Genomic DNA, 27,356 nt, shown 5'->3' on the forward strand with positions numbered 1-27,356 from the left:
TTTATAAAACAATGGACAACATTTTCAAAATATATGCGGAAACTTCTATTAACATTTCATGTCTTGTAAAAGTTAATTAAAATATGTATATGTATATGATGATCCTTGCTTTACCTCTTTTGGAGTTTAAATTAGGATTTCTCAATCTTAATACTATTGACTTTGGTGGCTGGAAAATATTTGTTGTGGGGAGCTGTTCTGTGTGTTGTAGGATGTTTAGCAGTATCCCTGGTCTCTATCCCTCCCCGAGTCGTGAAAACTAAAAAATGTCTCCAGACGTTGCCAGTTGCCTCTTGGGACAAAATTTCTCCCAGTTGAGAACCACTGTATTAAATAAGAGGTGTGTAACCGAGAATTATAAATATGTTAACTGGAAAATCTCAGTGGTCTCATTTTCTAAACTCATTTAGTTCTTGTGAAAATGACATTTATTTTAAGTTTGTATTGCTTTTGTTGTACTAGTTATATCTAGACAGTCAATCTTGTTTGAAGATGTCTAATTCAAACAAATAACGATTTCAAAATCTAATTGAGTGGAAGGGCTGGTAATTAACTGCTTATCTGATTTTAATCATTTTCTTCCCCCAGTCAGTTTGTGTGTAGAAAAATACTCAATCTAACACATCACAGAATATCCCAGTCAATGATTTACTCAGTTTTAATGGGGGAATAAGCCTAGTTTCATAATGAGAAAAACATCTGTGTATAGTGTGCCTGTGTAACTTTGGGCAGATCACTAAATTTCTCTTGGATATATTATTTTTATGTATAAAAAATTGGAGTTGATATTGATATCCTTTAAAGATTTTGAGGGTTAAACAGAAAAGAGGAAAGCATTGCAATATTAAATCTATTATGAAATCTACCATTTCGCAGACACAGTGCTAACCTATAGGGCTACAAAGATGAATTAGACCTCTTTGTTGACTGCAAACAGCTCACAGCCTGATGGATGAGACACACATGCAAACAGTGACCACATACAGTTTCAAGGGTGAACAATCGTCCTGGCTTGCTTGGGACTGAGCGATTTCCTGGGCGAAAGACTTTCCAAAAACTGGAAAAGTCACGTATAGTCAGGGGCAGCTGGTAACCCTAACGATGCATGCTTCCACTAGATTCTGCAAGAGCACAGAAGAGCGGATTTGCCTTTGCCGGTTGGGTTTTAACATTCAGAAAAGATGTCACATTTTGAGTTTTTGAAGATGAAGTAAGGATTTGAGGGAGGCAGGCTTTCTGGCAAAGGAAAAGTCAAGTGCTGAGCACCAACAATTAGAGAGCATATCAAATAGTGTGCAGATAACTTTATTGGTGCAACCCAAGTGCTAGTAGCAGCGTTGGAAGAAAGCACGATCCGAGATCCAGTGTAGGGCTGGCAACTAGAGGTCTTTTAAGTCATGTTTAGGAATCTAGGCATTGAACCTTTGGGCTGCAGACAGTATGAACTCACTTTAACCAGGAAGTGACATCATTAAATGGGTTTAAGGAAGATAATCCTGACATTAAAATACAGGGTGGATTGGCATTAGACATGTCAGAAGACTCAGAGTCCTTTTAGACATCTGTTTCCAAGGCATTGTGAACAGAAAAGCATGATGGATTCAGGAAAAACACAGGGATGGATGTATACAATAAATAAAGCTTAGTGACAGATTGTAGGACACGGGGCAGGAAGCCGTTGACGAGAATGTCTAAGTTCTTGGCAATGATTAGAATACTAAAATGATGAAGCCGTTCACAACATTAAAAATACAGAAAGAAATGGAATGGGTGATGGGGTGCAGGGTGGGTAAAGACAATCAACTTATTATGAACTTGGGGTACATACATGATTGCTGGTTGGTAGTCAGAAGTGTAGGTTGAAGACCTGAGCTTGAGGTTGGAAATGAAACTTTAAATGTCATCTGCACAAAAGTTATTGTTCCATCTGTGGGACTGACGGAGATGTGAAGTCACCCAAAGAGATTATGAGGGCTAGAAAAGGAAAGTTCTTAGCTCTGGGCTGCTGTGGGAAGGTTCCTCTCATTCTTTGTGGACTTTTATTGATTTAGGGTCAGAAGGGACTGATTCTCACATATAAACATTGAGGGATTTTGACTTTGACACATCTGGCTTTAAAGAAATTTTCTTTGATACTAATTTTATTCTGACTTCTTAAATTTGTTAAGGGACAACTTCATAGAACTCATATTCACTAATATCCATAAAGAAGGAAGAAAAAAAAGATTTGATTAAAGTTAGTGCAGCTGGAGAAAAGATACCAGCAACCAATTACCTCGCACTTTCCTGAAGGTTCCCCAAGTTCATTTCTTGTTATTTTGGGTATGGGTGAAAAGAGACAGCAACTGAAATCACCTTTATGTTGTTTGGCTAAAAGCTCAGCTTCCTAAGTGTAACTGAAATAAGCAGAGCTCCTTTTCGAGCCAAGAATTAAGGCAGTGAATTCAGCCATCATTTCCCATTGCATGTGATGTGTAATCTAACAAATTTTCAAACAAGCTCTCTGGAAACAATTAAAAGTAAGCAAGCTGCCCTGATCAAAGGCTGCTGATGTTTTAAATTGCATTTTGGTCACCCACAACTAGTCTTCCAGAATGTGCTTTGCCCTACTGGGGCCTGGAGCATAAAAACAGAAAGTTTTTGCTGTCCCGCCCAGTGTGAGTTTAAGTCTGTGGGTCATTAGGAAGCAAACACATTAGGACTAAAAAAATAATTGTTTGGTTTATTGCCACTTGGGGATTCAGCCTGAATCAGACCTCAGCTGTGGTGTGGCAAAAGTGCATGCAATGCTCTGGAAAAACAGTTTGCTGATATGTCACTGTCAGAAGCATATGTGATACTATTATCCTCCCAAACAAACATGCAATTTGTGCTAATTTCAGAAAGACAAATACCATCATATTTACAAAATGTACTTTGGCTTTCCATGCAAACCTGGGAGATATAAGTAAACATGTTTCGTGCCTCATTCCAGCTCTGCAAATTCTCTCTGTTCTGGACATAATTTAAAATCATGGGTGATCTTTATCTCACGGTCAGGAATCTTCCATGTTTGACAGTACGTGGCCAGAAAATAGGGGGCCATTTCACTCTGGGTCCATCCAGGGAATGTTTAAATGCTGTTTATAACTTTAGACAAGACCCCCACTTTAGTTTACACATGTATTTTTGGTGCAGGGAACTCTTAATATGATACAACAATAATATTAAAAAAAAAAAAAAAGATGAGACAAGGCCTATTGGCCTGCCTCCATGTCAGTAAACATACACTCATGAACTTGTAGTAATGGAAGAAAGTGAAACTATCCAGTCCAAACCCTCATTTTACAAAAGAGGAGAACATGGCCAAAAGAGTTAGCTGATGGTCTCTGAGTTAATTAGTGGCAGATACAGGATGGATCCTGGGTGTTTGGATTCCCACTAACATTCTTTCCACAGCACCACAGTACCTCCATAATAAAAAGATAAAATGTTTAAAAAAAAAGTCCAAGAAATATTAGCCATGCTAAAATACAAACTATACTGTAGTGATACATAAGAAAACTACAAGCACCTGGGATTTACAGAATTCACTGTGTTACTACTTAAATTTAGTCTTCAAAAATTCTTAATCATCAGATTTGAACCCAAGCATTGTAACTATTGAAAGACCCCTTGAAATAAAATAGATCATATGGTACGTTGAGTTAGTGATCCCAGTTCTTCCTTCCCCTAGAATATTATTACATACCATATCCTTGCATTATTCTTATGGTGGGTGGAGTTTTCTTCCCTGTACCTGGACTTTGGGCTGGATGTGTTTTAGAGGGAAAGGTTCTGCAAAGGTTTGGATGTTAGTAGACGTGATGGCGGAGATTTGAAGACACTTGTACAATCGGCGTCGCCCTTATGTGCTCTAGACTTTCCCCATGAGAGCATACGCAGGGGAACCATTGGTCTTCCCCAGAATCAGAGTCAAGTACGGTCAAGACCAGCTTTGGTGAACTGAGCCCCAGCTCGCCCCAGATGTGTCAGGGAGGAATCATTGCTCACTGTTTATAGCCTTTTAAGATGTGGTAGTTGGTTTAGTAACATTATTATGATACTAGTGACCTTTCTGAGGCAAGTAATAAATGATGGCTTGACTTCAAAGACCCGGAGTCAGGTAGTAAGTGTTCAGTGTTTTACTCACTCAGTTTTTCCTCATTGTTTTACATCCCTGAAAAACTGAGTGATGCATTTGTTCATCATTCTCAGGTACAGTTCTCTTCAGAAGGTAGTTTGTTGCGGTCTGAATGTGTCCCCCCCACTCCTCACAATCATAGATTGAAATCCTCCCCCTCAATGTGATGGTATTTAGAAGTGGGGTGTTTAGGAGTAATTAGGTTTAGATGCGGTCCCGAGGGCAGGACCCCCATAAGGGGATTGCTGTCCTTATTTTTTTTAAATAAATAAATAAAAATCAGGAGAGACCAGAGTTCTTTTTCTCAATCTCCACCACGTTAGGACACTGAGAAATTAGCCATCCGCCAGCCAGCAAGAAGGTCCTCACCAGGAACCGAATCTGCTGGCACCTTGCTCGTGGACGTCCAGCCTCCAGAACCGAGAGAAACAAATGTCTGTCATTTAGCCACCCACCTATGATGTGTTGCTATAGCATCCCAAGCCGGCTAATGTACAGTTCAGTGATGATTAGGTATTAAAAAGCGTGTCCTTGATCTTTCCATCCACCACGAGAAGATGCACAGAGAGACATTTTCTCCAATGAATTCCATCCCCAATCATGTTTTTGTGCCCTATTGTAGACTGGCAACCTGGCTGATCCAACCCTTAATCCGTTTCTGGATGGGTATCCCAACAAGGTGGGTGGGACCCAGTGATTCGGAATCCAGACTCATGTATAGAAAAGACAAGAGAGGCCGGTGGTGGGAATACCTAGAAAGTACTCCAAGGTGAGACAGGGCCTGGCCCTTGGAGGGTAACATGGCTACGATCAGCACAATAGCAGTGGAATCCACAGATAGGGACTGAGGACATAGTTCACTCCCTGGGCTAAGCTCTGGGGACAGGATTCTGAGGAGACAGTTCCCCTCCCTTGGGAGGGCTGAATGTTGTAATGACGAGGGCAGTGAATGACACGAGTGGACAATATTACTATAATATGATCGGTAATAAGATGGTGATAGGCAGGGCTCCTCCTTCACTTCTGGTCTTTCCTGAAATACACACCACTTTAAGCAGAGGCTTTCCAGGCCACGTCATATAACATTGTATCTCCCCTGGACATCTCCTGTCTTCCCACCTGCTTTACCTTTCTGCTCAGAAACTGTGTAACACATTTTCATTTTACTTCCTTTTTTAGTTTGTTGTCTTTCTTCCTTATTTTAATGTAAGGTTTCTGAAGACAGGATTTGTCACCTGTTTTGACTTGGTTTATTTTTATTGCTCTTGTTTTTCAGTGCTGTATAACTAATGTCTGAAAGAGTGCCTAGTGCGTAGAGTTCTGAAAACAAAAGTATCAAATGAAAGAATTCATAGGAAGTTCTCGGTGTGTAGAAGAGGGTCCCGTTTGCCTTATCTGAGCCTTTGAAGTTTCCCCAAGGGAATCATAACAAAACTGAAGCTTGAAGCATATGTAAGTGTCAGCTCCTTGTAGAAAGACCAGGGGTGTTCTGAGACCACCAGGGAGGCCTGGGTGGGACGGCGTGCACACAAAAAAGCAGCTCAGCACCAATTATTCGTGTTGAGTCTGTGAAGGTGGAACTTTTTTCTTATTGGGTATATTTCTGGGTACTTGGACTTCATCTGAATTTATTACAAGAGCAAGTAGATGGAGAATTGACTGTGTCTCCAACCAGCTATTGGATGAAACTCATTCAAATTTGGCATCAAAAAGAAGAAGTCCTTTGTGGTCAAGATGCAAATTCAGGAATTCAAAGTAAAAATATCCATGATCAGAAAGGTGGCCCTGGTTGATGGGGAAGGAAATCCTGGGTCTTGGGAAGTAAGTTAGGGGGTGCAGGGAGATTGACATTCCAAACCCAACACTATGGTCGAGGTTGCCTCAGCTTCAGGTTACAATTGGCTTTGAAACCGGAAACGCAGATGGGGGGAGGTCTGTACACCTTCAAAGCTGGGGAAGGCAGATGTTTCATCGTGGTGGCCTGGCTCCTTGGAAGAGAGGCCATACATTAGAGCAGATATGGAAATATCCAAACAGAATGTTGGACTAAAGCTAATTATATTTTAATTATGAATGGAGGCTATTTTAATAATAACTCCATAATCTTTTATTGAAAGCTTACTCTCTCAGGGCCTCATTTGATCCTTGCGATAACCCCATGTGACAAACAGTATTTTTAAATTGTTCCTTAGGAGGCAAATGAAGTTAGAGACGTTAGGTAACTTATCTGAGGTCACTCAACTACTAGAAAGTAGAGAAGTAGAAAGCATTTATTTGTTCAATTTTTTTCTCTCTCCTTTGGCAACAAATAAACATTGAGCATCTGCTAGCCCTCTGCTCGCCCTAGGAATGCATTGTGAATAAAGCTAACAAATACTTGCCCTCATGGACCTACAACTAAGTGCAGTCTAAATGCAAAGGGTGCTGGACAGCTGAGCTTATGCTTCAAGCTATTAACCCATGGGTGAGAGGGAAAAGAAAGGGGATGGATGGGATGAGAGTAGAGGGGACGAAAGAACCATTAGCAACTGCTGTTCTCCCGACAGGGAAGGCATGAGAAAGTAATTATTTGCCTTGCCTCAACAGCTAGTGGGAATTCATTCATTTTATTTAGTCCATTGATTCAACAAATGTTTATCAAGGACTAACTTACAGTGATCAAGGTGCTGAGGCTACTGTAGTAAACAAGACATTGAATGAGTAATGCAGTAATGTCATATTGGGGTAGGGAGACTGGTAAAGAGTGTGAGGTTTTTTGGAGAGCAGCATTAGAAAGGGGGTCAGGGAAAGAGTATATCAGAGCTGAGATCTGAATACAAGAAGACGGCATCCATGGAAGAGATTGTTCAGGCAAATTCTGGGAAGAGGGGAAGCGTTATTCCAGGCAGTCTCTAGGCAGAACACATTAAGGCACGTTTTAATAATGGAAGGGGGGTGTCTGGAGTTCAGGGGCACTTAAGGGGCAAGGGAGTGACCCGGTACAAGAGGATAGGAGTAGCCTTAGCACATTCTACTTTGCTGTTCGCAGTGAGGGACCACTGGTGTGGGGAGATGACGGAACATTTTTCTCTTTAAATGATTGTGGTTTCTCTCTTTGAAGGTTCACACCCCACGGGAACTGAAATAGGCTGCATCTGGCCTTGAGTAGATTAATAGAAACATCCCCTGTTAAGCCCAGGAGGAGCATGTCCTCAAAGGCATTATTTTTCTGAGATTGAAATACTCTGTTTGGTCAATATAGGGGGGGGGGGCACATTACTAGCTGAGGCCAAGTGTTCTCTTTTGTGTGGTATGCATGGTTTTTCAATTGAAGATTACATAGCACTTTATTGATAAGATCATTAATGGTTTTTCTAGTTGTTATTAATTGTTTTTCATCCATTTATAAATTGTGCCTCTGCAAACTGGCCCCAGGGTATAAGTACAGAAATTGAGCTTTGATTATTATAATAAGTAAAGTATTATTAACGAAAGCAATTACAGTTAATAGCTTCAACTAAGGAAAACAAAATGATAGCCTTTAGTGCTTTCCCACTGGGTAAACCAGATTAAATTACTTGCAGAAAAGAAAAATCTTTATTCTTGGTACCGCCAAACGTTATAACGAGAGGTTGCCTTCAGATATTTCTATCTCCTTTGTTCAGAAGCAGAAACTAAGACTTGAACTGTACAAGCTTATGGCTAATTAGTTGCACAAATGAAGCTAGATCGTAGCACTCAAGATTTGAATCTGCGTGTTATTTGTCCCATGTTACAGATGAACTAAGTGAGTTTCAGAGTTCATTTAACTCAACCTTAGTCTTGTAACTTAAAAGTAGCCCAGTGGAGATTCAAAAGCAAGTCAGTCTTCCTTCAGGGTTTTTCTACGGTTTTCTTTGAAGTCTATGATCTGATCCAGTAATGATGTGTGACATTAATTTTTTTTCTAAATGAATCAAAATGGAGATTCTTATGTATTAGGTTTCTTATTTATTATAATTTCCTACAAAATGCATTGCCAAGGTGTTTACCTTTATCATATTTACCGGCATGATCAGAGAAGGCTGAGAGTGATTACAGAATTAAAACTTTCTCTAGGAAAGTGCAGCTCAGAGAGGTTATGAGATTTGCATCTAATCACGTAGCTACTCATGGGAGACTTGATATTTGAACTCAGATCTTTCTGTCGCCGAACTTCAATCTCTTGCCAAGAGAACTCAAGGTCACTTTTTACACAAGGCTTCTCTTTTCACAAACAATTTACTCATTTGGAATGAAAAGGCCGGCTCAGAAAGTCTGCCATGAGTTCTGTTCGCAGCTCTCTTTTAACGTAATATAGTCTGTGTTTCCCAAGGCCTGACCCGTCGTTGGCTATTTATGGGACACTAATTGTGGTAGAATAATCCACGTTTCATGGACTTGGCCCCTCCCTGTGCACACAGTTCCCGGTGAAGTCGTGTTGCTTGCTGGAAGTCCAGCTCATGAGCTCAAGGACGGGTCTGCTCTTAGATTTTGCTTATCCCTCGTGAACATCATCTCAGTCTGAGGTCATCCCCCAGCCACCACTGTTACAGACGTCGTCCTACGTGCCTACTGTTCCCTGTGGGAGGGCCCAATGTGCCTGGGAACTACCCTCCCTCCCTCCAAGTTCTCAGCTATAGAGAGACCAAGGGGCAAAATATGATTTAAATTAGAAACTTGTTAACATTTTGATTGGCGCATCCAGTTTTTACCCATGGCTGAAAGGGTGACCTAAGCCATCCTTCCCATCTTGGAAATACCAGGTGCCCCATGAAGGGCTGCATTTATTACCCATCCAATTTTAGGTGGAGACGTCTGCACAGAGAGAGCAGAGACTAGCAGTCTGGTCTGCTCTGTCTGCTTCTCACACAGAAAATGAGTTCAAAGTGGCCTCATCCCTCCCTCCTGAGTACAGGCAGTTCAAGCCCAAAACAAAAACAAACAAACAAACAAAAAAGCAGGATATAAGAGAAGGAATAGCCCATCTGTCTTGCAGTTAGAAGCAAACACAAACCGAGTGACAGTGACATCAGGCTCTCCCCAATCCCACCCATTAGATAGCTCCCTTCCAACGAGGAAGGCAGTGGAAGGGTGGTGGTGGAGAGAAAGAGAAGGGAACACTCTCTGGGTAGCCCTTCAATTGGTATTGAAAGTTCCCTCAGGGAAAACAAGAGGGCATTCTCAGTGCTCCAGTGCCCACATCGCCACGCTTCCTGCTACTGGGCAGCTGCCAAACCCTCATCTTCAACTGAGTGAGGAGAACACTCCTCTTCCCAGATAACCATGCACGGTCTTGCCAATCAGCTTTTGCAAATGGTGCACTCCCAGAAATCTGTGGTCATGACAGTCAGCGTGTCATCAAGCAGAGAGCACATAGCCACCAGCTCTGGGATACTGTCCTCTCCTGCCGTGCACGGTGCTCGGCCCTTTTCTCTGAGCTGAGCTGGAGCCCTCTTCTAACTCCTTATGAGATCAGCACTCTTTCATTTTGCTTCACTCCTTCCTTCATTCTCTGGCGTGTCACTCACGATGGCCTCAGTTTTCCTTGGAAAAGCACAAACAAGCATACACAAGCACAAAACCAAAACAGTCCTCCAATCAGAGCAACATGGTTTTCCCAGGGTGATCTTGCATCCTTTCTGTTCCACCTAAATTTATCTAATACACCCATCTCCTCCTGTGTTCTGGTTTTCTTTCCTTGCTGACTGGTTGATCATTCATTATCACAGCACCTACTATCTACAGTTCCTGTGGTCGGTGCTCAAAATACAAATAGATGTAGCTCGGATCCTATCCTCAAGGCACTGACACCTAACTCTACAGACATGTAGGCCAAGAAATATTTAAAATAATGTGTGATTTGTGATGTAATCAGGGTATGGACCCAGTAAAGAGGCAGCATAGCTGGTTGGTAAGGACACGTGTTCTGAGTCCATACTCCAGCTCTGTTGTATACATGTGATATGACCTTGGACAAATCCTTCCTTACCCCTGGGCCTCAAGTCTCATCACCTGTAAAACAGATAATGTTAGTACCGACTGCATGGCCTTTCGTGAGGATTCACTGAATTAATTTGTCAAAACATGTCTTAGATGTGTGCCTGGTACAAGGTAAGTGTGAGGAGGGTTTGCATTTATTACATGGTAGTAGAGGGTGGAGTCAGTGACAAAGATGGGTGGAGTTGGGGGCTGCCCGTGGCTGTCTTTCCATAAGGAAAGAATATTTGAGCTGTGTTTTGAGAGAGGAATAGGATTTTACCAAGTGGATGATGTGTGGAGGGAATTCTGGTTAGAAATGAACATGTGCCAAAGGATGAAGTGTGGAAGTTTCCTTTAAACCTTGTTCATAATGGAGTATGGCTGCAAAGTAGGAGAAATGGGAAGAACTGGGAGACCAGAAGGGAATACAGGAAATACGCTAGAACCAGTTTGTGGAGGGTTCACACATGTCTTGCATCCCACCCCACAGAAAACACGGAGTTTGGGGGAGTGTTAAGCAGATTTTCTTTGTCCCACTATGACTATGGCAACAGGCGATGGTTTTTCTCTTTAAAACTCATGGAATGGTGAGGAAGGGCACAAACATTTCCTTCTAAGGATTCTTTTCCCTCGAAGTGTGTCCGTTTTCTTATTTGAGGATTGGCCCATGAAAACCAGCACATTCCTGCCAACCACCATGGGTTACATAAATGAACGGATTTTCTGGATATACTCATGTTTCAGATTGGTTTTGCTCTCCTCCCTCAAAAATTCTGAGGGTTTCTCATGAGCTCTTTGCCTTGGTCATGTTATTTCTCGCACTTCCTCTTTGGCAGGCATCCAAACCTCATGGTAACCAAGAAGAGGCTACAATGTTTAGATATTATGCCTTCTGCAAAGTGACTCACAGATGAAAAGGGCTGTTGCTCCAGTGGAAGTATTATTAGGCTAACATTTGATCCAGAACTATTGACAATTACTGGAATTGTGTGGAGAACCGAGTATGCATAAGCCCTCTGCCTCTTACACAAAGCGGAGGTGTCCTGGTGTTTGCAATGACAACTTTGTCCTTCCTAGGTCTCTGTGATCCGATCTTGTTCTTCTTCTCCTTTTTTTCCCCTTACTGTGTAGAGACCGCCCACAAATTTGCTGGGCGTGATACAATGCACTAATCTGCTGCAAAGCACCAGTGCTTCCCAAACAGCCCTGTCTTAACAATATCAAACGCCATTCCACAGTCAATAAAGTGTCCGAAAAAGGCAGCGGGATGACCTCATTGCCCACGTGGAAACTGCCCCCACACTAGATCGCAGTGTAAGACCTACAGGTGGCCCAGGGTAGGGGTGCTTGTGTGTGACCCTGCCGGCTCCCACGTGTTTGGCAACAGAGTTAGGGAAGTGGATGTCGTATTGTTAGTCAGGATTCTTTCTTTTTCCACGTGTGGCCGAGCTCTTATCTTTAAGGAGTCTCAGTTCTCTTCCTAGTTTGAACTAGACCTGTTTACTTTCGGTGAAATTATTCCCCTCCTACTCAATTCTGCTAAAAAAAAAAAACAAAGTCACAAAATGCAATAATTTCCTTTTTTAGTATTTAAGTATGTGACTTATAAGGGTATGCCCGAATCAGGGAGAAAAATCTTAGTATCACTAGATACTCTATTTATGGATATGATGTGATTGTCTAGAAAGGGTCATGTTCTATTTTCCTAGTAGCTAGTACAGAACTGAAAATATAGATTCATTAGTGGTTGCTTCATATCTATTAACAATTAGGAGCTTATCTATTTAGAGTAGAAATCTCTTTTGCTCTCAAGTTTTTCTTCTGGATGTTACCATATAGGCACTATAATGTCTTGGTTTTCTTTTGAGATGGCAACGTGAGAACGTCTAAAGCTGTAGAGAATTTTTAAAAGAGTTCATGTGAGCCAAACTGACTATTTGAGCTAGTGAGCAAACTCTCAAATGCTTCTGAGAATGTTTTTCAGCTTTTTACATGCATTTGAGATTAAGGAGGGAACATAAGGAAGATGACATGGAGAAAGCAACGCAAGGATTGGATTACAGGACAGTTAACAAGATTACGTGCTCCCTTGAGGGTGGTTATTTCAAAGGTGTGTTAACCTAGATGCACAGAAACAACAGACAGGGCTTGCTTGAGGCAAAGAAGCGAAGACTTTGCTAAAGAAGTTACATGCCTGGGACATGCCTACCCACCATGACCTGTCCGGTTAGGAATTTGTCATCAGATCACCCTTTGAGGTGACTTTCCACAGCCCTTTTTGTTTCATCCACAGAGAAGAGCAGCTTTATATTTTCTACATGAGGAAGATGACTCGTGTGTGTGTGTGTGTGTGTGTGTGTGTGTGTGTGTGTGTGATATTTAACATCCACACGAGAGCATATTAGTATCTCTGGATGTTTCCGTTGGTTTTAATTGCATTGGCAGCAAAGAGAAGCAGTAGAGTGTGCAGGTAAAAGTTGTGGTTCTGTCTGTCTGGGCCCGCCCCACCCCCACCTCCCATCTGTGTAAACTCAAAGAAGTCAGTTTACTTCTCTATCCCTCAATTTTCTAATGCGTGAAATGTTTAAAACCCACTACCACAGCCATATTGTGAGCATTAAGCAATTTAATTCCCATAAAGTGCTTTTAAAAGGAACTGCTTCAAACTAAGCAGTCCGTAATTGCAAGCTGTTATTTAGCGCCTTTGCTGAAATCCCTTTCTGTCTTCTGTCATTTGCATTTCTTTCCATAATTCTGCAATGTCTAGACTAGTGCCCCTACTAGGAACCACAAGATAACCAAATCTTCTGAAATCTCTAGCCAGTCTTCTTTAATCCACACACTAACCTTTCTTATGGCCTCCATGCATAAGACGGCATGCAACTTCTTATGTGGAAGGCTGGGTTTCTAGAGGATTGGAAAAGGGTCCTCTTTAATCCAAATGATCTCATCTCATGATTAAGCCAAGCTGAAGGCCTCCATCACAACGTTCCCTGGAATAAGTTGTAACACTAATATTTATGTCGCATTTACTGCGTGCTCGGTGCCAGGGTACTACTCTAAGTACTTTACATGGACTGACTGGCTTTATTCTTAACCCTGTGGGTTCTCCTGTTACTGTCCCCATTTCATAGATATACAGCCAACTCACAGAGGCTAAATAGACTACCCACGGGTGACTGCTGATGAGAGGTGAAGAATAGATTTGGATTAAGTAGTCTTGCAGAATTTGATTTCTTTAACCACTCCATTTCTGCCACCCCTCAGTCCCAAAGAATGACATTGTCATCCCAGGAGAAGAAGAACCTGTCCGTCTGCTTCACAACCCAATGATTTCCACAGTGCCTGGTACATAGTAGGTTTTCTGTAAATGTTTACTAAGTGAATGAGCAAACCAAGCATCCAAGCCTTTGAATTATTTTATCAGATTAAATAGTCCACATGCAGACTCGAGAGAGGATAATTAGATAAACTTTGCAGTGCATCTGGTGAAGATCAGGGAGAAGAATGAAATCTTGAGTTTATTGAAATTCTACTGTGCTGTACTCCTTGTGCTTGACACATTCATATTTACTTTATATTCATTATGGTTTAATCCTCAGAAATGCGTGGAATAAAGAGTAGACTCTCTCACTTGTGTCATAGCAGTCCTTTTGTGCCCCTGACTCATTTTTCTCCCAATAGGAATAATAATAGTATCACCCAACGTTGCACTCTAATTTAAGCCTTAAAATCCACATGACCTACTACTCTGTGTGACTGGATCACAAGAATAACTGGGTAACACTAACAAGCTATATGGGTAGCAAAGTTTCACAACCCAATTTACCAACTCAGGTGGGGTGACTGCGGATTTGCCCCAGGGATGGCTGCTGACTGTTCCGGTGTCGGACACATGTTTTGTCTTGTTTTAGGATAGATTCTGAGAAAAGGTGACAGCGTCATGTACATTTAGGGGAAGCCTCAAATGAACTTGAACTCCTCATTGTAGGTCCATAACAAAACAGTACAACCAGGAGTTATTCAGACAGCCATTCAATCCACTCGATCTTTCTCCAGATGTTTCCTGTATCCCATGAAACAGGTGGAGAGGAGTGCATTTCCAAAAATCTTCCTATGTTTAAAAATGTAGGTGCTAAACGGTCAGTGAAAATGTAGAAATCAAAATCCAGTTACTCCTCTCAGTTGCCCCCGGCAGATGTATCTCCTTGCAGGTGTCAGATGGATTATAGATTATTAGGGTGGCTTTTCAAAAGACTCCCTTTCTTTTGTGCATTTCTTAGACTCTGATAGACTTCCTTTCTCTTCACTCCTGGCAGCTGCTATGATGACATCTTGAGTCAGGCTTTGAGAGGTTAAAAGATGGGTCAGCTTTCCTTTCCCTTCTGCCTTTCTCCATACAAAATTGCTTATGGACGGACCCTGAAGGAGGCAAAATAAAGGCCAATGACCAGGTTGTCTTCTTGCCTTTTGCCTAAGTACCATCAACACCCCCAAGCCTGAGAAAAACATGCTCCTGGCCTGAGACACAATGATTTTCCTTTCCGCTGTCTGGAAGCCTCAAAACCCACACCCGTTTCCTCTCCAGGCATAATCATCTCATTTTCAAACCTCATATTGCAGGTTTGGGAAATGGCACATCAGATTTTTGGAAATGCAAGACTTTCAGGGTTGAGTTCCAGTTGATGACCAATGGCATCCCCTTTTGACTCTTGCCTTTCCCTCACCCACAATGTGAGAAGTATTTTTGTTTATACTTCTCTAACATCACAGGCTATATCGACTTCACTTCTCTTTTATCCCAGGAGTTGCTTTATAAACTATTTTTAGTTTGCTTTAAAACACTCGAGATACCTGAAATACTTTATCAATATAATTTTCTCAGAGTAGTGTTTGCAATGTGTCATATGTTGAATGTTTGTATCCCCACCACTCTTCCACCCTCCTCGAAGAGTGTATGTTGGAAATGCTACCCCCCAGTGTAATGTTGTTAGGAGGTGGGGCCTTTGAGAGTAAGCGGGATTAGTGTCCTTTTAAAAGTTTCCAGAGAGATCCTTTGCCCCTTCTGCCCTATGAGGACACAGCAAGAAGGTGTCTATAAACCAGGAAGTGGGTTCTCACCAGACACCAAACTTGCCTATACCTTGCTCTGGGACTTGCCAGCCTCCAGAACTGTGAGGAACAAATATTTGTTGTTAAAGCCAGCCAGTGTATGATATTTTTGTTATAGCAGCCTAAACAGACTGAGTCACAATGCCTGGTTGACTTCAAAATGTGGAAAAATAACTTGTATTGAAAATAGTGACGGTGAGGAGATAACCATTGTAGGTTTAGGTTGTATTAAGTGGCAACCGACTGTCATTGATGTTTTTTTAATTATTTCAATTTATTTATTCTAGTGGTTTCACTTGCATTTTTAAAAATTGTTTTGTATTGTAAAGCATTGAGGTGGCAACAGGAAAAATAGGCAGAGCTCACACAGAGTCTCTTCAAAAGTAGCATCTGAAAGTATTAGCTATTAAGTTTCTAGAATTTAAAATTTTATTTTCAACTTTTCACATCATTTCTCTTAAGTAGATTAAGATTCAACTGGTTTATAACAAAATGAAGAGCAGGGAAAATTGTGAAAGAACATGAATATGTGATATGAAACTCATCAGTCCATTTAGGTGGCCGCGTGGCTGAGTGGCTTCTATATTAGATGAGTATCATAAATACTTGTGACTCTTTACATTAGAGAATTGTTTAAAGAACTGTGAGACTTTCCTTGGGCATTTTTCTTTTTTTTTTTTATTTTATTTTATTTTTTAACCTTTTATTTATTTATTTTTAAAAATTTGTTGGAGTGACAATTGTTAGTGAAATTGCATAGATTTCAGGTGTACAATTCTGTATTACATCATCTATAAATCCCATTGTGTGTTCACCACCAAGAGTCAGTTCTCCTTCCATCACCATATATTTGATCCCCCTTACCCTCTGGTAACCACTAAACTATTGTCTGTGTCTATGAGTTTTTGTTTCTCATTTGTTTGTCTTGTTCTTTTGTTGTTTTTGGTTTATATACCACATATCAGTGAAATCATATGGTTCTCTGCTTTTTCTGTCTGACTTACTTCGCTTAGCATTATACTCTCAAGAGCCATCCATGTTGTCACAAATGTTCCTATATCATCTTTTCTTACCGCCAAATAGTATTCCATTGTGTATATATACCACAACTTCTTTATCCATTCATCTATCGAAGGACATTTTGGTTGTTTCCATGTCCAGTAATACAGGGCTGAGGCAGTGAAGCCAACATTTGATTAAATTGATCAATGTAGGTTTTCTAGTTGAGTGGTTCTAGTTCTCCAATGGCTATACCCAAGTTTGATGTTTTTATTTATTTATTTTTTAAATGAAATTTAATAGAAAATGTTTATTTCTTCAATTTGATTTTGATCTTGATTTTATAATATAAAGTTCTTTGAACAATTGAAGTGAATTCAGTAATTTTTTACTCGCCTTCCCAGTATGATTTTTAAAACTCACCTAATCCAACTGTGTTCTCCTCTTAATTTTTTAGAAGTCTGTTCACATACTGGGTTTTCTCATGCTCTGTTTTGTTATGAATGCCATTACCTCTGTAAGTACCACCCTCCCCCTGTTTATTTTCACAGAATGTCTTTACACACTGAGAAGATGAGGAAAACATACCTTTATATGAAATAGATGAATAGATACTATTTGGGATCATAGTGCTTTGGTCTCTGTGGATTCCTTTCATAGAAGCATTGATATCTGAATAGGGAAATAATCCATTGGTTACTCCCTCGTATGTGAGTCTTGCTTGCTGGCTGATGTGAAATGTCACTGTGGTCAGTTCAGTTTTAATTTGTTCAGGCAACTGAGACCCCAGTGTTTCTATTGAGAGATTAATCTGTGTTCGGTGACTCAGTCATTTCCTGGTTTAAAAAAAAAAAATGGTTTCATAGTGGTGTGTGTGTGTGTGTGTGTGTGTGTGTGTGTGTGTGCGTATTCTGTATACATGGATCACCCTTTTTAACTTATTTCTGTGATATTTACGTATCATAGGCTTCAGATGACATTACATGGTTTTTCCATCCCCTTTCCTCACTGGCTTACACGTAATGTGTACTTAGCTCTTTCTACTTGGAAATCAATTCCAAAGATATAGTTCTTGCTGATTTAAAAACATATGCCTCCTAGAAATTACTCTGTTATTTATTAAAATACTCCATACTAATAATAGGCCCAAAGTCTATGTTGGTTTTCTGTGGTAAGTGAACCCCTGTCATGTAGACTTTTATCTTGCCCTTCACCCGATATACAACTTAATTTCTTCTACATTCATGAAATTCAAAATCTAGAAGGAATCCAGTGAGCCACTTGCCCAGTGGTAAGAATGTGGATGTAGAAATGAAGAAAATGAGCTACTGCTGAACATGAATTTTAGATGAATTTTTTAAACCATTTCTCACTAAGTTTATTTTGAAGATTTGCTGAGTCAAATATTTTGATCAAATAAGGTTGTCATTTAGTTAATAATTAGCTTATGTAGAGAATCTTATTGTTCAGTTGCATCCTACCTGGGGAATGGATTATGAAATCAGTGTTTAAAGTGAAAAATCGATCCAAAATTTTCATTGAAAATGTAGTAGATTGCTTACAAAGTACAAAGCACTATTAATGATTAGGAAAAGTCCATACAATTATTTTTCATAGGTTTGCTAAAATTCATTGATCGTATCTATGTATGGTGGCTATATGATGCAGTCATCACTCTCGAGTTCCAACCAGGAACTCACTGTTGAATTTGTGAAAGTTAAATATGTATATATATTGCATAACTATACTTATTCTGTAGCCTGCATACCAATCACCACAGGCAGAAAATTTTAAAGCCAGTGCACAAATGAGCACATTCTGTCTTACTGTGTCAGTGCTATTACAGTAACAAATCACGATGGATTCTCTGTTGATCTTGGTCTTTGAGTGACTACAGTGTGAAGGGTATTCATGCTAACCTATGCTATGATCGTTTAGCATGAGTGAAAAAAATACATTGTGTACTAAGCCACTGAAACTCAGGGGTTATTTGTTATGTCAGCATCACATGGTATATCCTGGTTAATACCATGCTGTTTTAAATCTTTTCTGTCTCCTCAGATTTCAACCCTTCCACTCTACTTCCTCAGCCCAGAAGATGACCTGTTTCTTATTTCATGAAGAAAATAACAATTACAAGATTATATCTTTATCCTCCCACCTATTCTGCAAACCCACTTACAGAAGAACTTATATATTCTGCACTATTTCTGTTAAAATGGAGGAACTATCATGATATGTGTAAAGAAGAACTATAATTTCATGCTCTCTGACTTACCTCATTATTCTTACAATAATCCCTTCTCCCTCTTTCAATAATGCCCCCTCTCTGTTGGATTATTCCTTTTCATGTATAATGTGCTGTAATATTGTCTGTATTTAAATACCTCTCCAGATTACCTGCTTTGTAAGGTATACCTCCATCTCTCAGCACATTTTACAGATAAACTTTAAATAGCATTCTACTGTGTTGGCTTCCTTTAATTTCTTACTTCCAATCCTCTTCTGTTATTCCTTAATGCCCATCAGTCTACTGAATTAATAAAGTTTCTAATTATTGCCATCAATAATTGGAAATTATTGGTCAATTCTTTTTATTTTAATCATTCTCTTACGCCAACATAAGACACAGTTGGTAAAGGTTTCTATCTTATTTTCTTTCTTTTTTGATTAGAGTTTATTGGGGTGACAATTGTTCATAAGGTTACATAGGTTTCAGGTATACAATTCTGTAATATGTCATCTATATATCACATTGTGTATTCACCATCCAGAGTCAGGTTTCCTTCCATCCATATATTTGATCCCTTTTATCCTCATCTGGTAAAAGGTTTCCATCTTGAATTGTTCTTTCATTAGCTCTGAAATACTTTTTCTCTTGAGAGAACGTCACTCCTAATTTACTGGCTACTTCTCGTTTTCTTAACTTCTGAATATTAAAATACACCAAGGAACACAATGCCTAGCACATAGTAGAAGTTTAGTAACTTTTTTGGAATAAATGAATGAATGAAGCGGTTTTGATATTAATCTACTGCCCCTGAAATGCATTGGGAGCTTTTATTATGTTATCGAAGCTAGTAAGTTTGTCAGAGTGCATTTTACCTACTGAAGGAATATATACCTTTAAATTATAGTATTATTAAAACATTTATCAATCATACTGTAATCAATAATTTACTTATTGATTATCTCCCTCAACACATTTCAAGTGTCTCATTTTTTTGTGTCTGTGACTGTTATCTATTAAGAGGCCTGGATGCATAAATTATTGAATGAATGAATAAATGTCAGTCAGTTCATTTATGTTGAGTTTTAAAGTCACCAAATAACATGTCATTTTCACATCAACTGCTTTTAGTCATAACTTCCAGCTGCATTATTTAAGTGGTTGTTTAATGAATCCAAGTATAAAAGCTTATTTTTTTTTTTTTGATGTTTAATTTTATCTGACACACATTAGGTTATTTTTCTAGCCAGAATTTTTAGACTTTCAATTATTTGTTGCAAAGTATCAATTAGCTAATATTTCATTCACCAGAAAATGTAAGAAGAATGCTTGCTTTGCCTTTAGTCAAATAACTTAGGAAAAAAATATTGATCAGAAGAAACTCAGGGGAATCTTGTCTTGGGCATTCTCTTATAAATCCCTTTTTGTGTTGAAAAAGAGACATTAATCAATCCCTATTGGCCAACTTAGAGTAAATCATCCACATGGGACTTTGGAACCATTTATACCATATTCACTTTTAGATCTTTTACCTTAAATTAAATGTGTCTCAAGCTAAGTTCATTGCCTACTTTCATCTTTGTTTTTGTATTCCTTTCTTTTTTTCTTCCCTTTCCAAAAATCTTAGTCTTTTGGCCCTCCTAATGCTAACTCCATCTCATGTGCTCACAGGACTCAGCTCCACATACTAACAGCTGATATTATTTTAACATCTGGAACTCTCTATGAAGAACATTTTTTTCCTGGGATGTTCCCTCAGTAAACCCCTTGAAGTCAGCTTCTTGTCTCAGAGTCTGCTTTCAAGGGAACCCAAACTAATAAACATCAGCCAGTTCATTTATGTTGCCTCTCACCCATAATACCCAGACTAACACCTCCCTTCCGGGACCCCACTCATGTGACTTTTGCTGAGATTCAGGAACAGTATTTGTTTCCTCTTTCACTTGTGGGCAGTCACTCATTTTTTTTTTCTTCCAAATACGTTAGTATCCATTTACACCACCCTTTTATAAAATTGTCAAAATGTTGCTTGTACCATTGTTTATTCTTTTCAATAAGATCCCAGGCTTTCCAAAGGAAGTTGTTATGTCTTATGGAAATTCTCCATAACTTCAAATTACCTGGCCCAGTTTGGGCCACCGTAGAGGTACCACAAATGTTCTCTGTTTGGTTATTTGGCTGTTGCAAGTCCATGAGCTTCCATGGACTTCTGATAAATCACAAGAAGTTATAACCTCGGTCTTTTACACAGAATCTGTTGATTCCTTATGTTATAACTCATGGATGTTTTCAAATCATATCTGAGTTTGGATGCTGACTTTGGCAACTAATTATTGGCTGATGACTTTGGAAATGTCACTTACCTTCTCTAAGCCTTGGTGTCTGCATTGCATCAAGGGAGCTTGGGAGCTAGTTATCTTTACCTCTTAGGATGACCATCAGAGTATACATAAAAAGTCACAAAGGAACAGATATGACAGTTGACAGGAAGACAGAATGCAGCAGTGTTGGTCTTGGACAGTCAGTGGGATCGATACTAGAGAGATGTGTGAGACCGATAAAGTTATTGAAACTAGCTCACTAAGAGTGCTGCCCTTTACCAGCTCAGGGAGTCTAAAACTTCTTTTTAACATCGGTAATCACAGGAGAAATATTATCCTAGACAAGTTCCTATAGAAGAGGGGAGCATAGTACAGAAGTTAAGTTTACAGGCACAGAAGGCAGGAGGAAAAGAGCAAGAGCGACCACAGTGAGAGAAAAGAGATGATGATAAGGGTAACGAGGTCTTGATTTGCCTTTATCCGTCTCTGGGCCAAGCCTCAGTCTGAGTCATCCTACCTAACTGGGAAGTCTAGTGATGTGAAGACAAAAATAGAGACAAGGAAGAGAACCAGCATGGGGACCACCTGTGTCTAGAGTGAGGAGAGATGGGTACATAAACCAGACTGCAGGTGATTAAACATGTGTGTGAATTATCGTAAGCATGCTACGTGAACAGCTGTATTTTGCTTCTTCTATCTTTTGCCCTATATTTTTATGTAATTATTTCTCAAACGTGAAGAAAAACAGATAGCTGAATTCATTTTGCAGAATCTACTGCCTCAAAGGAATTTCTGATCATTTTGATGGCCTTTGACTAACTGTTTAAGGTCATTATTTGCAGAGTCTCTAGTGTCACCTAGGGAAACTTAGCCTTTCTTTGGAAAATCTAGGTGGACCATCTCTTTTGTCACTTTCCTGCAATTATTATGAGAAATCGCTTCGTGTCTCATTGATGCTAAACGTGAAAAGCTTGCCAAATATGGAAATACAATACATATAGTCTGATGATGTTGGCACACATTGAATCAGTGAATACCAGTTCCAACTAATTTGTTCTTTGAAATCAATAGAAAATTTAATGAATATTTATGGTTGAAATCCCTTTTTCTTAATAGTTATCTGGAAAACCACCTTCCAACTGAGTACTAAGTGAGAGTTATTACAATGCTTTTTGTTAATTTGTTGTTTAGAAAAATATATTTGGGTAATTCTCTACAAAGGGACATCTGCTTTCTCTGTATCCTGTTGGACCTAAATTCTGATGACCTTCAAGGCCAGTAAGTTTCTGATAAATGGTGACTGAGATGGGAATAGACTTTAATTGCATGTTTAGAGGAGGACTGCTAGATTACATTAGTGAATATATTAGTATCTTATGGAAATGCAAAAATATCCAAAAGATTTAGTTCATAAGACTAACGGAAACAAATTTTTCATTTGAAAATCACCCCGGTCATTTGTGTTAACAGAGTCAGTTGACTCCTATACTCTCTGAGACATACTGTTATAAAATGTTTTGCGAAAGACCTATGAGTGCAGTATAATTATAGTTAACTTATAACTAAATTCTGACATATCTGAGGAGAAATACAAATTTCAAGTAATGTAAATACATCTATTTAGCACTGATGGCTTCCTTTACCCAGTCAAATATTCATTGTGCCCCGTTAGGTGCCAGATACACTGTAGGATATGTGAGATACATACATGTGAATGAGACACAGAGTCAGAGCCTAACATAGGAAACATTATCATTATAATACTGTGATAAATACAGTACATAATATGTTAGGCGTGATCAACTCGCATTGGGGTAAAGATGGATTCTGAGAAGTCTTGTCAGTAGAGGTGATACTTGGGCTGTGTTTTGAAGGATGGTTAGGTATTTTGTAGGTTAAAAAGATGATTTAAAAGACAATCCAGACAGAAGACATAGAAATCGTGAATTAGAGCAGTGCTCAGGAATTTTTTTTTTTTTTTTTTTTTTTTTTTTTTTTTTTTTTGAGAAGAACCAGATAAGATTATTTTGAGCTTTATGGGCCATATAGCATCTGTTGCAACAATTAAATGCTTCTGTTGTAGTGCAAAGGCAGCTATATAGATAATTCAAATGAGTGTGGCTGTGCTCATTAAGACTATATGTAAAACAAACAGGCCATGGGTTGGATTGGTTCGTGGGCCAACCACTGCCATAGCGAATCCTTTCCCAGTAAACATCTGAACAGTTCTTTGGATGTCCCAGGCATTTGATGTCAAGCTGACTACAGAAAACTTCACCAAATCTTCCAAGGCTGTGGCAATCAGTATCTGGTCCACTTAGGCACCATCTGTCATCGCCATCGAAGTCCTGCCACCTCTAGGGCCTTAGAATGGTTCATAAGCAGAGCCTCACATTTCCTTTTGGACCCTGGAGATTTCACAATTCTTAGAGGGTCATACCCGTCACCTCGTCATATAGCAACCTACCTCCCTCACTTGCCATCTCGGACACTCCAGTTTAATTGTCTGAGGGCTAGAAATGTGAACTGGAGGTCTGTTAGGGTTTGTCTTCCCAGCCCAACAACTCCTGTTCATCCTCAAAGACACAGTTATTTTCTTATCTTTCAGCCAGATTTCTCTTCTCCATATTCTTGGCATGTCTAAGGAATACCTGCCCTTAGGAATCAGCTGAAAATCCTCTTTATCAGAGGCTCATCTTTGACTCTTATTAAGTGCGTCTTCTGTGTTTTCCTTTCTCATAACATATTATGCATTGTAATGCTTCACAATCAAAATTTATTATTTTTCTTCATAATCAAAATTTGTTATTAATATATTTATATTTATTGGATAACAGTCTCTCTTGCATTCTTCTGTAAGTTCAGTGAGGGCACAGATCTTCCCTTTTGGTTGCAGATTTCCAATGCTATACATAACACACTGACTCACAATGGGCATTTGACAGACTTGGAGGAGTAGGATATCTGAGATGCTGACAACAAAGGAGAAAACAAAAAACAAAAAGAAACTGATTTTTTAAGCTCTAACTTTTACTAATTATAGCCCAGTCAATATAAGAATTGGATGGGGTGAGTATAAAATATGTAAAAAAGAAAAAAAAAAAAAAAGAGAGACTAAGGACAGGACAATGGGAAAAACCCAGTGCATTAGAGAAGAGACTTAGAACAAAATATCAGGGAAGCAAGTCCAAGAACAACAGAGAGAAGCACACTCACCTAAGGAAGGAAAATGTATTAAGGAAAAGTGAGCCAGTGACAGAGCCAAATGCCTCAGAAAAGGCAAACCAGTGTGGACAAGCATTAATCTTTGCCTCTTGTCAATTTTTTGTTTTTGATTAAGAAAAAGCATTTCTCCCTTTAAAGTGAATTGATGTTGCATATGTGTGTGTGTGTGTATGTATATGTGTGTGTGTGTGTGTGTGTGTGTGTGTGTGTGTGTGTGTATATATATATATATATATATATATATATATATATGGAATAACTCTTGGTTCTGCTTGTTTGTTTCTAGAGATGTATGCTGCCATTCCCATGGTCACTCTCTTTGAAGGGTATTATTATAATCTAATATTAACCATAACATTATGGCAATGTTTCTCCAAATACTTTCCTTTGTCTGTTTTTTACATGTGCAATCTTCTCTGTGAAAGTGATTCTTCTAAATGTCTATTTCCCCTAATATTATAGGCATAAAGTCCATTAACTCATTAAAAAACATGTTTAGTTTTAGTTATGGTCAAGCTATGTAGCTGCTTACTAGGGATATAAAAAATTAACAAAAAGAAGTTGTCCCACCCTTAATGAAGCTTACATTCTAGTTCATTAGAGATGGAAATACAATAGTTTCATTTGGACAGGTACATAAAAACAAAAACAACAACAACAAAAATCAAACTAGATCAGCTTCTTACATCGTGTACAAAAATAAACTCAAAATGGTTAAAAGACTTAAATTTAAGTCCTGAAACCTTAAAACTCCTAGAAGAAAACAAAGGCTGTAAACTCTTTGACAATGCACTTACTAATTTTTTGTTTGTTTGTTTTTCTGATTTATCTCCTTGGGCAAGGGAAACAAAAGAAAAAACAATAAACAAATGGGACTATGTCAGACTAAAAACTTTTTGTATAGCAAAGGAAACCATCAACAAAATGGAAAGACAGCCTACTGAATGGGAGAAGATATTTGCTAATGATATATCTGTTAAGGAGCCAATACCCAAAATTTATAAAGAACACATACTACTCAACACCAAAAAAAAATCAAACAATCCAATTAAAACATGAGCAGAGAACCTGAATGGACATATCTCCAAAGAGGACATACAGATGGCCAATAGACATGTGAAAAGATGCTCAACATCACTAATCATCAGAGAAATGCAAATTAAAACCACAATGAGATAGTACCTCACAGCTGTCAAAATGGCTATCATCAATAAATCAACAAAAAACAAATGTTGGCAAGGATACAAAAAAAGGGAATCCTCATGCACTGTTGGTGGGATTGCAAATTTGTGTAGCTGCTAAGGAAAACAGTTTGGAGGTTTCTCAAAAAATTAAAAATAGGAGTATCTCATCATCCAGCAATTCTACTTCTGGGTATTAATGTGAAGAAATCCAAAACGCTAACTGGAAAAGATATATGTGCCCCTATGTTCACTATGGCACCATTTACAATAGCCCAGATATGGAAGCCACCCAAGTGCCCGTCAGTTGATGATTGGATAAAGAAGAGGTAGTTCATATATGCTATGGAATATCATTTGGCCATAAAAAAAAAAAAAAAAAAAAGAGAAATCTTAACCACTTGTGACAACATAGATGGACCTAGTGAGTATTATGCTAAGTGAAATAAGTCAGACTGAAAAAGACAAATACCATATGTGGAATCTGTAAAACAAAATAAACAAACAAACACAACAGAAATAGACTCATAGATGCAGAGAACAAACTGATGGTTCACAGATGGGAAGGGAATTGGGGAGCAGGGTGAAAAAGGTGAGGGGATTAAGAAACACAAATTGGTAGTTACAAAATAGTCACAGGCACGTAGAGTGCAGCATAAGGAATATAGTTAAGAATACTGTAATAACTATGTATAGTGCCAAGTGGGTACTAGACTGTGCATAAATTATATAAACGTCTAACTGCTATGCAGTACATCTGAAACTATTATAGAATAATATTGAATGTCAACTGTAACTAAAAAAAAAAAATTATAAAATGCATACCAAGATAAAAAAAAAAGTGTGCCTATTTTAGGATAGAGTGTAAGTCATGAAGAGGCAAGGCATATTCAAGAAACTACAAAAATAAAAGTCTAATGGAATTAGAATGCAGGAACTGAGGAGAAAGTGATATGAAATTAAGCTGGTTGGGTAGGCAGGGGCCAGATCACACCTGATATACAGCATGGCCATATAAAAAGATGCATCGCTGTCTTGTATAGAAAACTGACTAAGATATGAGAATGGAAGCACAGAGAGCTACCTGGATGTTTCCTAGGCATCCTTCAAACCATGTTTGAATGACGTCTTTTGCAGGATCACCCTTTGTCCTGTTGAACTTGCATTCCGCCTATGCATTGGTGAAACCTTGCACAAATGGCACAGGGGTTGCTTTTCTATGTAGGACGCCTTTCCTGGGTTCAGCTGCCCCTGTTGCTAAGAGCCCAGTGACTTTGTCTTTAATAACATATTTATACTAGAAGCTTCCCCTTTAATTCTTTTGACATGTAGTACTTATCAACAAGGGTCCAATTTTGTTCAAAGCTTTGGAAAACTTCGTTGTGTGTTCCAGATTCCAGCTGTGCCATTGGTAAGTTAACTAATGAACACGTTCCAAACAATGGGGTATTGACAGCAGAGCTCTGAAAAATAATCAGCAACCACCGAGATAGACTTTCAAGCAATCACCTGTGAAATTTACAATGTTTAATGATGACTAATGCCCATGGTGAAAAGGACATTTTTGCAATTCAACAATTTCTTTATATCTTTCAGTTCTAAATGACAACAAGCATGTGAGAAATCTTAGGAGGACCTTGTAAATGAAAACGTAAAGTGAGTGATCACTTATTAAAGCTCTGATTTGTTTGCTACAGGTGGTATGGTTGGATGACCAGAGAACTAGACGGAAGGTCAAGAAAAACTAAAAGTCTTCAATGGATGGCTTCTGAGCTTATAACATTTAGCCAGATTTAAATCTATGTACATATAAATCCTGGGAAATAGGCTTACAGACCTCAAAACCTGAAAAGACTACAAAGTAGTCTTTTCAATTTTTGGAATTTTCAAATTCCAAGGTGGTGTTGAAGAGTGAATGTATTATCTTCTACTCCCATGTTTGCTTCCTGATGAGATTTCATTTTGTCATAGTCAATAGGTCAACCATGATACATTGAGAACAAGTCACTCTTCTAAAGGCTGAATGTACCGGGAGATGTTCCCTGAGTATGATCAAGTAGTTGGGGGATGAGCACCTTTTGCACTAACAGTTCTTAATGAAATCAAGGTCATTCAGGGGGCAAAATCTTCAGTTGCTGCAATTGAAT

The sequence above is a fragment of the Rhinolophus sinicus genome, chromosome 1, assembly GCF_057876585.1.
Source record: "Rhinolophus sinicus isolate RSI-liver-muscle chromosome 1, RSI-T2T, whole genome shotgun sequence".
Classification (NCBI taxonomy): Eukaryota; Metazoa; Chordata; class Mammalia; order Chiroptera; family Rhinolophidae; genus Rhinolophus; species Rhinolophus sinicus.